Here is a 15,572-nt window from a genome sequence, read left to right on the forward strand (position 1 = left end):
TTTGAAAATGTAGGGTGTGTTGTGGATAAAAACAGCTTGTCCGCCTAACTAAATGTGTAACCCATGTGCAATACCTTTCTCACAATTTTCCCTTGCAATATCTTACATTCATTCATATTTTTTAGTGTTTGTTAGTTTCCTCTTATAGATGAGTCTTTATTTTTTTTTATTAATTTTATAGATATATTATTTGAGTATTCATTTCATTTTGTCCGTAGTTTTGAACACTGAATAGACTTGTGAAGTCTTTATACTGTTACCCCATTTCTCACATTTGATTACCAATTATATTAAACAATTAATGATTTGATTTAATTTTTTTCTATTTCATTTGATTTAACCTTTTATGTTCTTACAATCAAATTCCTTTCTATTTCATGAGTAATTAAAATTCGCCAATACTTTCTGCCTCTGTTTTTCTTCTTGCTTGTTATTCACTTCACCCACCTCAAGTGTAATTATTACTTTATTTTAGATATTTAAGGAAAGCTTAAAAAGAGTAACACCTGTTATAAGAAAAATAATATAACTTGATATTTTAATTGTTATTTGAGTGATTCCAACTCTGAGATGCTTATCCATACTCAATATTAAAAATTCTTGAAGTTCAATTTTCTTTTTCGAACCTTGCCAAATATATGTCTATTTTAACAATGAAAATATAAGTAGAGTTTCGAGAATCTCATCAGCTAAGCACTTTTATTTATATTTATATAATTTATATGTCATGAATTTATATTTTTAATTTAAAAAATATATTAATAACATAGAGTAAAGTTTTTATTTATAAATTCAATAGGATTTGTGGTATTTTATAATATTCAATTGTGAAATTGAGAGATAGTGTTGTCATCAACTTTGGTTTGTTTATATACAATGTTCTTGTTGTATTAACTCTTTTATTCATATAGAAAATTAGTTTGAATGTATTTTGATTTTTGTACTTCGAATAGAAGTACATGTTAATGAACAATTGGATAAACTTTAATATTATTTGTTATAGATTTATATTTTTAATATAAAAAAACTCATTATATAATAAAAGAAATTGATTTATTAATTTAAAATTATTCCATTTGTTAATAATATGAGCTCTATGACATGTAAATATAGAAAATCAAACAAAAGAGATTAATTATCCTTGAAGATATGGACAAAGAAAAAGAACACGTGTAATTAAATTAATTCATCTAAATTATGCTAAGCTAATAAAAGAAATGCCACATGGCAGTTTTGATCATCTAGTGTGGGGGTTGAGATTAGGCTGTAATTGGTATATGTGAATGACATTCTGTGGTGACACGCTGAGTGGGAGCATATGCTTGTGGTGACATGCTGAGTGCATGCAGACTTATGGCATGACATGCTGACTTGTTATAATCTTGTGGGGTGACATGGCAGGGGCCAATTATGGTAACATGCTGAGTGAATGCAGACTTCTAGCATGACACGCTGACTTGTTGTAGTCTTGTGGGGTGACATGGCACGGGCCAATTGTGGTGACATGCTGAGTGCATGTAGACTTCTGACATGACACGTTGACTTGTTGTAGTCTTGTGGGGTGACACGGTATGGGCCAATTGTGGTGACATGCTGAGTGCATGCAAACTTTTAGCGTGCCAGGTTGACTTGTTGCAGTCTTATGGGGTGACACAACATGGGCCAATTGTGGTGACACGTTGAGTGCATGGAGACTTCTGGCGTGACACGTTGACTTATTACAATCTTGTGGGTTGACACGGCAGGGACCAATTGTGGTGACATGCCGAGTGCATACAGACTTCTGGCGTGACACGCTGACTTGTTGCAGTCTTGTGGGGTGACACAGCAGGGGCCAATTGAGGTGACACGTTGAGTGAATGCAGACTTATGGCATGACACGCTGACTTGTTGCAGTCTTGTGGGGTGACACGGCAGGGGCCAATTGTGGTGACACACTGAGTGCATGCAGACTTCTGGCGTGACATGCTGACTTGTTACAGTCTTGTGAGGTGACATGGTAGGGGCCAATTGAGGTGACACGCTGAGTGAATGCAGACTTATGGCGTGACACACTAACTTGTTGCAGTCTTGTCAGGTGACACGACACAGCCCAATTGTGGTGACACGCTGAGTGCATGCAGACTTCTAACGTGACATGGTGACTTGTTGCAGTCTTGTGGGTGACACGGCACAAAATTAATAAAATTAATAAAATTTTAGCTTTTGGATTTTTTGGATTTTTTCAATATGAAGTTTATCTCTCTATTTTTAGCTTTTCACTTTTCAGCTTGATTTTATGTTTAATTGATAAAGAAGAAGTAATGGCAAAGTAATGTATAAAATGTATGAATATTAAAATTAATAAAATTAATTATATATACAAAAAAATGATGTACATACAAGGGTCAATATGTTCAAGGTTCGCTCTCACAACTGTTGAAAAAATTTTCTAGAGCGTATTGGTGACGCATATTTGTAATCATATTCTACTTAACTCTGATATTTTTCGATTGCAAAATATCGTCAATGTACCTTATCATGAACATACCGTAGCTGAAACTATCATTTTGCTTATGCACTTTAGCTTTTGGCAAATAGATATCCAATGGCATTGGCGTCAAATCCCGTGTCTTTCGACATGTTTTGTTGAAATAACCGGCTTGGTGGTAGATGATTGACAGAATAGTCATAAGGGGTGTCATTTGAGTTGCACGCACTCCATTATCTTTAGCATCCGAAGTTCTTGCGGAGTCCGTCACCTTGATCGTCCACTTCACCAAGTCGATCTTCTCTACCACCCAATGCCCACCCACATTGCAAGGTGCGAGGATGAAATCGACATCTTCCCTTTTTTGTCGTATGTCGGCCTCTCACCCTCTACGTAGCCCCACAACTCATCCAGAATTTCCATCTTGGGCTGGGCATTTTTAGTTAGAAATGCGGTGTGTAGCAGATGGATGGTGTCCTATGAAGCATGTATACATTAGCTTACACTTAATGCAAGCAAAAACTTAGTATTTTCAGTATTGAAAAATTTTCAGATAAACTTATGAGGAATATTGTGTCAACCACGCATGCACGTGTAGTGAACAACTTCAACTTCGGCCTTGTCATCCGCTTACAAAGTACGTTGAGGCATGCGTTTATATGTTCACTAGTTATTTCTTCTTTGGGATCCTTTAATGTTGTGAAAAATTCAGCACCTTGATCCCCTAAGATCTCGACGTCATTCCTACATATGTAACAAAATGAATTTCAAAAGCTTTGTGGATTAATGTTTCATTAAAAAACAATATTTGTAATGTTATTTATGAGTTTACCTCGCACACTCGTTTTTCTTGAAAGCTTCGTATGCTTGCACCAGTGCATCCTTGATATCTCGACGGCTCACTGAGGGGTCGACGTACGAGCTTGACATGTATTTGCTCACCAGTTTGACCCATGTCTGCTTAGTTGGGTCTGAAATTTATGTTACACAATGATGGACATCAGACTCTACTGACAACAACCGTGTCCTGCTAGCTTCAGGAATGCTCTGAGGAAGATGATCCCCTTCAACCTGAAGTGATGCAAGGTTCCCATCCCCTCCTTCTACTACCTCGACTATTGCATAGGACTCAAGAAGATGTTGTCTTTCAACCACGAGCGAGTGAAGGTCCCCTTCCCCTCCCGCAGATGCATCGATAACTGAATCAACCTCAGGAACATGGACTCCTTCAGCCACGAGCAAGTGAAGGTCCCCCTCCCCTTTGTTGATGCATCGATAACCGAATCAGCCTTGGGAACATGGACTCCTTCAGCCATGAGCGAGTGAAGGTCCCTTTCCCTTCCCGCAGATGCATCGATAACCGAATTAGCTTGAGGAACATGGACTCTTTCAGCATCATCCAATTGAAGGGTCACATCCTTTGCCATAGCATCATTTTCGTCATGGCCAACAACATCATCGTGAATGTGAACAGTAGCTTCATCATGCTGCCTATCATCAGCATCATTGTCGTCCTCACCAACATCATGAGATGAAGGACCGCCCTATAGAACAAGACAAATGGGAAAATCCGTTAGCTCATAAAATACCACAAACCATAAATCGAGAACAAAAAATAGAACTACACCTACTAAACATAAACGACCAATATATGAGCGAAAATAAAATATTGTACTTGTGATTTCAAGCCCTTTAGAATACGAGCAATGACACAGTCCTTAAACGTCTACATGGCCAGAGTCAATGACTAAATCGAAGCCTTCAGCTTTGACATGTCGTTTTGTACCGGTGCATGATCCGTCGCAACTGACGCTTCGTGACTACTCTGTCATTGACTCTTGTTGAATGGGTCAACTACAATAAAACATATTACTGTGTTATTCAATAATCATATTAGGAATTATTGAACATTAACCTTAGAACTTTAAAATCCATACCGACGACTCGTTACCATTGTGCGGTTGAGCAAGACCGATCGGTAGTTGAGGAGCTACTGTCGCCTCTTTCAATTGCAATGACAGAAATTACTGTGTTACTCGATAAACATATGAAGAAATGTTGAACACAAACCATTACAATCGATCTTACCAACGACTCGTTAGCAGTGTGCGTCTGAGGAGGACCTGTCGGTGGTTGAAGAGTTATCGTCGCATGGTCCAACTACAAACACAGATATGTTATTTGATAATCACATATGGAATTGTTGAACACAAATCGTTAGAACCATCCTTGCTGGCTGTTCACTGCCATTACCATGGTCGTCCCTTTCCTCCATCAACTTAGAGCCCGACAGCTCATCCACTAAAGCAGCGACAGTGCACCTTCACTTCATGCCACCAATGGCTCTATTCTTTTTTAATTTGCTCTTTTTTTCCCAAGCACCTAAGCCCTAGTATGGTCGATCCTCTAATGGCCCTATTAGCACGTACTGGTGGCCCTTAGATAACGGGACATCAATGTCCACAAAATACTATCGGCTGGCCTCATCCGAGGTGGGCTTCAAGGTCTCGACTGCCCACAACTGCAAAATAAGAATTGTGATTAAATTTTAGGTAAAATTATTATACAAATGCACAGTAGAAAATTAGTAGCTGTTCACTCACCTGCTCAGATGACTCCAACTGCTCAACTGTTTTGTAGAAGTCTTTCAGCTTCTGATTGCATTGCCATCTGCACATACGTGGGTAGATGTCCTTCGAAGCAGAGGGTAACTATTTTTTGGGAGGCTGAAATTGCCTCCATTGCCCAGAACTGCAAGTCAAATGTAACATTATCAGACTGTAAATGATAAATGAGTGTAACTATAAATTTTATGTTAAAACAAAATAGATAAATGTTTAGTGACAGTACCTATATCACCCACGTAAATTCGTAAATGTTGTATCGTAAATGAGTAACCTTCTGCGACTTTGAGTCAGGCACTTCGAACCCTTTCAAAAAGTAATCCTCAATTAGCCTTTAAACATAGTGACCCCATGGGAAGGCATTCTAGGCGTCGATGTCCTCCACCAATGAAAATAGCCAAGGCGTCACCCGTCTATGGCAATCTTGACCAAATAAAATGTTATTCGCAATCAAGACAAGTGCCATCTTGGTCATGTCGCCTAGTCGTTGAAAGTTGGCGAAAAGTATCGAGCAACTCCTGCAGCTTAATACTTTAGTGTTCGTTCCAGTATATGGCATGAATTCCATTCGCAACAACCTCGTATGGTTTTATGAACATATCGGGCATTGGACCAAACTTCAGTCCGGTGATAAGGCAGAACTCCTGCTTTGATATTGGCCCCTTGGTCTTGCCAATGGCAAACCATAGCTCGTGCTCCATTGCCTCTGTCTCATTGATTCAACGAATCATGATGTTATGCAGGAGACTAGCGCTGAAGCAGCCTCGTGGATATACGTCTAGCAGCATTTCGAAACATGTACGCTTCACTGCATCGTACTCCATTTTCTCTTTGAGAGTCTTGTTGATGTAATGTAGTTACGACCACTTATAGTGGGTGTTGATAGCGACATTGAACGCCCATTTCTCCCTCGGCGCAAGAAGCAAACTATCAAGATTCTTATACTGACTGGATTGCACCTGCAAAACATGGCACACATGCACGATTGAGTTAACCCATAATGTGAAAACAAAGTATACTGAAGAAAGAAATAAATGTTGTTACACACCATGCATATTAAGTAAAATGTTGTAACACGCTATGCATATCAAGTCAAATGTCGTGACACGCCATGCATATCAGTGTCGTGACATGCCAAAATCTGTAATTAATGACTCGTTATACCTAAAGTCGTGACACGCTAAAAACACAAAAAACCAATTAACCCATAACACACCAGGAACAGCCATGACACGTCAAAAACCCAAAAAACAAGTTAATCGACAACATGCCAGGAATAACCGTCACACGTCAAAAATCCAAAAATCCAGTTAACTCACAACACGCCAAGAACAACCATCACATGCTAAAAACCCAAAAAACCAGTTAACCCATAACACGCCAAGAACAGCCGTCACAGGCCAAAAACCCAAAAATCCAGTTAACCCACAACACACCAAGAACAGTCGTGACACGCCAAAAACCAAAAAATCCAGTTGACCCACTACATGCTAGGAATAGCCGTGACACGCTAAAAATCCAAAAAACTAGTTAACCCACAACACACCAGGAATAGCTGTGACACGCTAAAAACCTAAAAAAACAGTTAACCCATAACACGTCATATGCAGACAAGGACCCCCTTCAACACTTTGGTACAACCATAAAACCAGGAAGAAAACAGTTTAAACAAAGCATAACAATTGCAAAAAAAAAACACCAAACAACCCAAGAAACCAACAAAAAATCAACAGTTTAAGCAAACCAACCTAGCAAAAAATCAACGAACAAAAGAAAGATTAATTTTAGAGTGACTAACTTCTTCACTGATAATCGACATTGTTGTTGTGATGTAGTTAAGCTTGCAAAGAATGAAGTTGAACTCTCTGCTACCTTCCAGAATGAGGAATGAATGAAACTCTCTTACTTCCTTCACACAGACGTTTGTGATTTCAGAAAAATATTTAATTAAAACAAAATGGCCTTTTATATTCATTTCATTCGTTTAGTGGAAGTCCAAACGCCTTCCTCGTCATTTGTTCGCCTTCTTTCACACCATGACGTGTCACATATTAAACCAACGGCGTGTCACACGTTCAAGCCATGCTGTGTCACACGTTTTGACCATGACATGTCACACACTCTAAACGCTGCCATGTCACACCCGTGTCACATATTCTCATTGTGCTGTCTCACACATTATCACTCTACCGTGTCACAGATTCCCTCCATGGTGTGTCACACATTTTAAACCCTGCCATGTCACACATTATCACTGTGTCATTTCACATATTATGACCCTACCGTGTCACAGGTTCTGACCATGGCGTGTCACACACTCTAAACGCTGCCATGTCACATATTCTCACCATGCGGTCTCACACATTATCACCCTACGTGTCATTAATTCCCTCCATGGCGTGTCACACACTCTAAACCCTATCGTGTCACACATTATCACTATACCGTTTCACACATTATACCCTTGTCGTGTCACACGTTCTGACCATGGCGTGTCACACACTCTAAACGCTGTCGTGTCACATATTCTCACCATGCGATCTCACACATTATCACCCTACGTGTCATAAATTCTCTCTATGGCGTGTCACACACTCTAAACCCTGTCATGTCACACATTATCACTGTGCCGTTTCACACATTATAACCCTGTCGTGTCACACATCTGACCATAGTGTGTCACACACTCTAAACCCTGCCGCGTCACACCTTTGTCACATTCTCACCGTGCCGTCTCACACATTATCACCTTGACGTGTCACACACTCTAAACCCTGTCGTGTCACATATTCCCACCATGACGTGTCACGCATTGCTACCATGCCGTGTCACAAACTCCATACCTTGCCATGTCACACCCGTCTCACATAGTCTCACCATGACGTGTCACACATTGACACCATGCCATGTCATAAACTCCATGCCCTGCCGTGTCACACCCGTGTCACATATTCTCAACATGACGTGTCACACATTCTCACCATGTCGTGTCACACATTCCCACCATTCCGTTTCACAAATTGTAAAACGCTACCGTCACACAGACCATATGGCCTACTGTAACATGACCATTTCCTGCTTCAGATTCAGATCTTTCTCCTTTTGATTCACCACCATATCAAGGATTTCTGCTTTCACATTATTCTCGAAACTTTCGATTCATCACAATCGGTTCCTCATTCGATTTAATATCACCTTTTGTATTATCTGAATGCCATGTCCAAAATATCTAAAAAACCATTATTTTGTTTTGCAGAAGCTTCTGGGGAAAAAATAGGATGTTTTGCACAAAAGTAAATGTTCAAAAATTCTTCACATATTTATTTTCTAATTTTTCGCCTGTTTGAAAGTACGCGTTACCGAAGATGTCTCATTAAGGGCATTTTTGTCTCAAAATCTCTTTTGGTAGCTAAAAACAGTTAAATTTATTTGAAAAATTATTTTTAAAAACACTTTATTTTCAAGGGCCAAAAAAAAAAAATTTCCCCAAATTATTACTATCTATTTTCATATGAAGTATGATTTATGAAAGTTAATTCCTGAAAAGTTATTAATCAACTTAATATTGTGGAAGCTCGGAAAACATTGGCCACTAGTTATGATCCCCATGGACCCCATCCCATATTCAGCCGTGCGTCATGGTGAATGCCTAAAACTAAGTCAATCGATAATTACATGGATGGAAAGACCAATTGATGATGCTGTCAACGAAGAAAATGCGAACGTTCGGAAAGCTACTATTGATGCCAACCATGTTTGACTGCAAGTAAATACATCCGGCTTCGGCTATTATTTAATTTAATATGAATATCGATTGCCATCATTATGGAGAAGGTAAAAGAATCAATTGGTCCATATATAGTGATATGTAATTTTTTTTTTTAATACATGAGGAATTCGTTTGAGAACAAAGATGAAATTACTAAACAAAGGGAACAAGCTCTAACCTTTTGTTAAAAATAGAGGTAAAACTACTGGGCAAAGTATAGGTTGTTGCGAAATCATTAAGTGCATCATATAACATATATTGACGTTAAGTTAAAATGATAATGAAAGACCCATCAAGATGTGAGTGATAGTAGCAGTTCATCATATGACTTTTGCTAGGTAAAAGAAAAAAAAAACACAATTACTAGTTCCTTAAATAAATTTAATTTTGTTTCCAATATGATATTCAGATTCTGAAATTTCATTAATTGCAGTTTAGTTAAATTTTTAGAGAATTTTAATATCTTGACTTGATGAAACCAAGATATTTAGTATCTTGACTTGATGAAGCGAAGAAGGACATATCGTACCTCATGCGTAGTTTCTGTCATGATGTGAAGTTGTATCAATAATTCAAAATTGTAAATAAATAAAAAACTAGAAGGACAAAGACTTGGAATCGCTAATTGCTCATCTCCAGGTACGGGTTGGTAGGAATTTGCCGTGTAAAACAGGGCTTGCAATCAACGCTACTAGAATATTACCCGTGTGCAACACACGGACCTCTTTGCACCCCTCTCTTTGCTTCAACATCTTTTCTCTTTCTCTCTATTTGCCCTTCACACGGTTGACTCTGACCCCTTTACACCTCTCTCTTTCTCTCTCTGACCTCTCTCTTTCTCTCTCTCTCTGCTTCAACATCTTTTCCCTTTCACTCTCTCTACTCTCCACGTGATTAATTCTGGAAGCTCCATTGTGACTTCGTTTTAAGTATTCTAAGATTGAACCCCGCATTATGTTGGAGTTAAATAAAAAATTATTTACTTGATTGAAGAAAAAATTGAGTTAAATTTGTTAACATTTAAAAGCAAAGTTATGTATAAATAAAAAAAAAAAGTCAGCCGTGAAAAAAGATCTTAAATTAAAAATTTGTTCTATCTTAAGAAGTGTTAAACATTGAAGTGAAGAATAAAAACCAAAATAGAACAAAAAAAAAATGATAAGAACCAAAAGCTAGACACAACACCCATCTCAGACCACATATGTCAACAATGCGTAGAAAATCCAAAAGACAAATTAATATTCCCAAATGCAAACACAGCACTGAATCCCAAAAATCGAAACTCTCTAATTGAAATCTATGATAAAATATTAAAAATTCATGATTCTTTATTGTTTCCAAATCGATCCAAGAGCAAGCTTGAAATATAGCGTAGAATCGAGGGAAGCTAACAATGAGGAAAGCTGAAAAGATAAAAATGATCAAATAGATCTAAGCCGACTCGAGGAGTAAAAGAACAAGAGATTGGAATGGACAGAGAAATACCAACAGGGTCAAATGACTTATTAATGTGGGCAATTTAAGTTTTATTTGAGAACCCATGACAGAGATTTCAAAACCCTCCTTCAAGTTTGACAGGTTCAAAACTCTTTTCTAGAAAATGTAACTTCTCTAGCTATGGAGAAAAGAGATATGAACTTGACTAATGAGGAAACGTGAGTTGACTGGTTCTTTTGTAAAATTAAACTTTATAATAAGTTTAGAGATTGATGAGAAAACGTGGGTTAACTGTTTCTTTTATAAAATTAGACTTACTAATAAATTTAGAGATTAAAAATGTAAGCATTACCTGAATCGACACATCAATAAATGAAGAAGTCTCTTTAAAACTTCTTTTTACTTATATTATAGACTAGAGTATGACCTGTGTGCAACACACGGGCCTATTTGCACCCATCTCTATGCTTCAACGTCTTTTCTGCATCGCTTTATCGGCCCTCCACGTGGTTGACTCTGACCTCTTTGCACCCCTCTCTTTCTCTCTCTTTGCTTCAACAACTTTTCTCTTTCACTCTCTCTGCCCCCACGTGGTTAACTCTAGATGAGGCTTCCTTTTACTTTTACTTATGTTATAGAAGTCACAACTTTTCATATGGCAGCTTATAAGAATGAAAACGTGATCAAATATAGGGTCAGTTTTGGATCTTTAAATTACATAAGTTATAGGTTATAGATTTTAACCGGAATTGAAAGGAAAGTTCTCTTTTTTATCATGATTTTATATATACAAGTAATTTATCTATAATCAAATAATTTTGTGTTATGTTCTTCCGTTTCAAGCCGTCATGTGTAATGTTTTCGGTTTTCGGTTTTCGTTTGGTTCCTTCTGACTGCTTTCTTATATGCTAGGAATTAAGGTCGCTACTCTTCAGTAGTAGGATAGTGACTCTGATGTGGGGATTTGGGTATGAGTGTGCGGTGCTTGATGTTTTTGAGTTTTAGGTTTTTCATGTTTTGCTCAGATTTTTTAGGAAAAGGGTAGAGTAATTTCTTTTGTGTCGATTGTAAATGATTAGGCTAGAAAATTGCTAACGAACTATGTGAAGCAGCTTCCTAACGGCAATTGAATGTATTTTTATGCACAAGTTTGATGTTTCATGTCAGTAAAAGTCTTTGGATGACATGCTGATTTAGTACTAATAAAATCATGTTTCAAATATATATATATATATATATATATATATATATATATAATTATGTCATTCACTACATATAAAAAGAGCAACAAAATAACCATGAAAATCAACAAAGATATACAAAAATAAAAAAAATCAAATATAGAATTGGATCAACCTCAATAATATCGAGACATAAATTATAATATAAAACTTTTAAGGTCTGTTCTTTTTTATATCATTAAGGAAGGTTTGGTTCATGAAAAAGGGATTCTTAAAACAAAATGTTAATTGTAGGTGAGTGATCAGCACCCTTCTTTCTTATACTAAAAATAAAAAATAAAAAAAAAAACCCCAAAGAGGAACCGTTAGATTCATTTTGCAATAATTTTAGACGTGAACATGCACTTGCTCCAGTGTTCACCCATTGAGGCTATAACTTTTTGGGGAAGAATATCTTCCCAGGTAGAAAAATTATGAATGATTAAAAGGACATGCAAGCCAATTTTCAAGTCAATGGCCAATTAACTTTTTTTCTTTCATCAATAAGAAACAAATTAAAGTTTTAAAAGAGCAAGAAAAAGAGTCTGCACGGTATAGTTGACCATGACTTCTTTATTGTGCACCCTCTCTTGGGTGCACTGCTTCCTAATTAATGGATATGAATATTCAACCTATAAATTATACACTTGTTTTAAGTTTCAGTTAAGGAAACTGGCCAACGGTACAATAACGTTACAAAATGTAATATAATCCCCTAATCATAGTTTGAGAATCCCTTAATTTTAGCTTTGATATTTTTTAGGTGAATGCTAAAGTATTTCACATGTGTGCAATCTGTATAGCTGGATTAACTTCCCATTAAATCTATTACAACTATAACTCCCCTTACGGGTGCCGCTGCTTATATTCAAATATTTGTTGCTGCTGTTTTAAACTTCAATTGATGCTGTTGGCTGTTGCTGTTCCTTGGGGGTCAATCTCTCAAATGATGGGATTGATCCCTAGCAAGCAGTGAGTGATTTCTTAGTTTCTATACAATCCTTTATCCTTTGCAATCAATCTCTAACGGGTAGTGAGTGATCTTTTGGTATTTGTCCAATATGGATTGATCTCTTATCCTTAGGCATTGATCCCTATAGTTCTTCGGCTGGCTTTCTGCTGTTGCTGGTGCTTCTATTGCGATTGTTTGATGAAGATACTACTCAACAAATAAAGAAATATTTCAAATTACGATAACATAACCAATATCATTACACATTAATTTGTTGGAAATCAGAACTTTATAATCTTTTATTAGTATTAAGCACCCAAAAAATTATGGCCATGGAATATCATAGTTATTGCAAAATATTTTTGTTTACCAAACTCTTGTCCCAAATATAAAGACTGAGATAGCTAGCTTTAGATAGAAAGAGTAGTATGATTAACAAGGAAAAAACCATATGCTCAAAAATTTAAGAAGGAAAAGAAATTCTAATAGAAAATTTTATTATCTATCTTTTTTTCCCTACAACCATTTCCATCACTTTATCTCAGGCTAAACAAAGTCATAATTTAGACCAAAAGAAAAAACAATGAAGCCATAATCCAGTTGGTGTGACATACGAACATGGGATTCTTTTGCGGGCAGATATCCTAGAAAAAATTGTTTCATGTAAGAAACATGGCCAATAATTGTTAAGCCAATTTTCAATTTCTTGCATTCTACGTGGGGTCAGTGCTCGTTGACCCAGAATTGATTCATTGTTTCGCCCCGTCTTTTGGTTACCTCATCGTCGAACAAACGTTGAGCTTCCCTAAAACAAAAACTAGCAGAATATTTGAAATTTATCCAAATTAAATACCATATGTAATGTTAATATCAGCCCAAATATGAGAATAGATTTATAATGAATTAATGATATTAACAGAAAGCAATCAGCGGCAGATATAAAAGGAAAAAGATTTAATATTAAAAAAATAAATTATTTAAAATATTCATATAAATCTTTTTTTATTATATTTAATCAAGTCCCCATAAAAATTGTTGACTAATTGTTACCTACTTGTGATTTTAACATGGGGCTGATGTTGAGGGTGAAAATGCCACTTGCTCATGTTATCATACCACATTAATATACCATATTAGCATAAATTATGATACATCAACATATCACATCATCACTAATTATGACATATTAGCATGTCACATCAATGTCGCGTGGTATAAGACAATGACATTTTGATGAAGTCAATCATTAATTATAAGAGGTTATTTGACTTAAAATAAAAATATAAAAACTTATTTTGTTCAAAATAAAAGTACAAGGGTTTGACTAAATGCAATAAACGTATAAAAGCTTATTTAAATTTTTTGAAATAGTTTAGAGTTTTTTAAATATTTATGTTAAAAAACCAATGGAATTATAACAAACACAATTAGAATTACAAAATAATTTTTTTAAAAAAGGTATAAGTCAAGTTCAGAAAGTCTTGTGTTAACAATAGATAATTAAAAATTAAAAACTGAAAATTCAAATCGATAAATTAAAATTTTTTTGTTATAAATTAAGTGTACGAGGGGGGCCTTGTTTGTAGGGTTCTTTTCAAAAATAGGCCCCATGCAAAAGATATTTTTGAAAATAGGATTTTTCATAATTTTAATTATTTTTAGCCAAGCGAAATAAAATTAAGACAAAATTACCTTTAATGAAACCAACCCATATGTTTGGCTCTGCACATCAACCCGTCCTATATTAACAGATGAAGTATTTATAACTCCTCAGTTCTCATCAATAGACCATACATCTCCTTACAAAGCATTCTCTTCAAAGTATTCCTCACTAGTTCAATTGTCAAACATTTTGAGCAGTGATAGAAGCATTTTGGAGTGGTTTTTTACATAAAGGTAGTTCACTTATTGAGTAGTGAGAGGAAGTTCACATTCCACGAAGAAAGATAGGCATATATTTTTATTTTTATTTTTAACCATGCGGAGAAAGGTTTAGGGTTATTCTTATTCTTCATGTTATTCATTTATGGTTCTTAAGTATAAATATAGGCATACTGCTTGTTCATATTGATATTCTTGTTGTTTGAAACTGTTGAATATAAATTTGAATTTTGGTATTGTTGGTGTTTTTTGACTCGAACAGTGGCAGGGAATGCATGACTGGTTGATAGGCATGCGTGAATGGTTGATAAGAATTGGGTTTAGGGTCTAAGAATTACGTGACTAAGGGCTTGTGTGAGTGGTTGACACTCTATGTATGACTGGTTTAGGCATGGCGTCATTTAGGGTGAGCGTGATTGAGTTAGACATTGCGTTTAGGGATTTGACATTGTGTGACTAGTTGATAGGTCATTGAGTGAGTGGTTGATAGGCTATTATGTTACTATTAATAGGTTATTGCATGACTAGTTGATAGGTCATTGCATGACTGGTTTATAAGGTCAATAGAATATCGGATAGTCAACTTTGTTGAAGTTCTACAATGATTTTTCCTCTTAGCACCTCGGGAAGAACTCATCATCACAGGAAGCAGTTCATATTTGGCCATCATCAAATGTTGAAATGTGTTTGGATTATATTCCTAAAACACCTTAATCTTATCATGAGAAAACCATGCAAGTCTTGAAAGAATACAAAGAATGTATCCCTAACCCTTATGAATGATCACAAAATCTTTAGGAAAATGGTGAAATCATGATTAAAGCTATTGTAGGCGAAATTGAAAAGAAAGTTAATTTTTTATCATGATTATATATATAAATAGAAGTATTTTAACTTAAATAATATAATTATTACATTCAGTATATAAATAAAAAATTAACAAAATAACCAAGTAAATCAACAAAGAAATACAAAAAAAATTCAAATGTAGAATTGGATTAAACTCAAAAATATTGAGACAAAAATTGTAATATAAAACTTTTAAGGTCTCTTTTCTTTTTATCATTAATGAAGGTTTAATTCATGGAAAAGAGAAATAATTTTTTAAAACAAAAAGTTAATTGTAGGTGAATTATCAGCACCCTTCTTCCTTATACTAAAATAAAATGAACCAAGAGAGAAACCACTAGATTAATTTTGCAATAATTCTACACGCGGA

The sequence above is a fragment of the Theobroma cacao genome, chromosome 8, assembly GCF_053813885.1.
Source record: "Theobroma cacao isolate CCN51 chromosome 8, ASM5381388v1, whole genome shotgun sequence".
NCBI classification, from domain to species: Eukaryota; Viridiplantae; Streptophyta; class Magnoliopsida; order Malvales; family Malvaceae; genus Theobroma; species Theobroma cacao.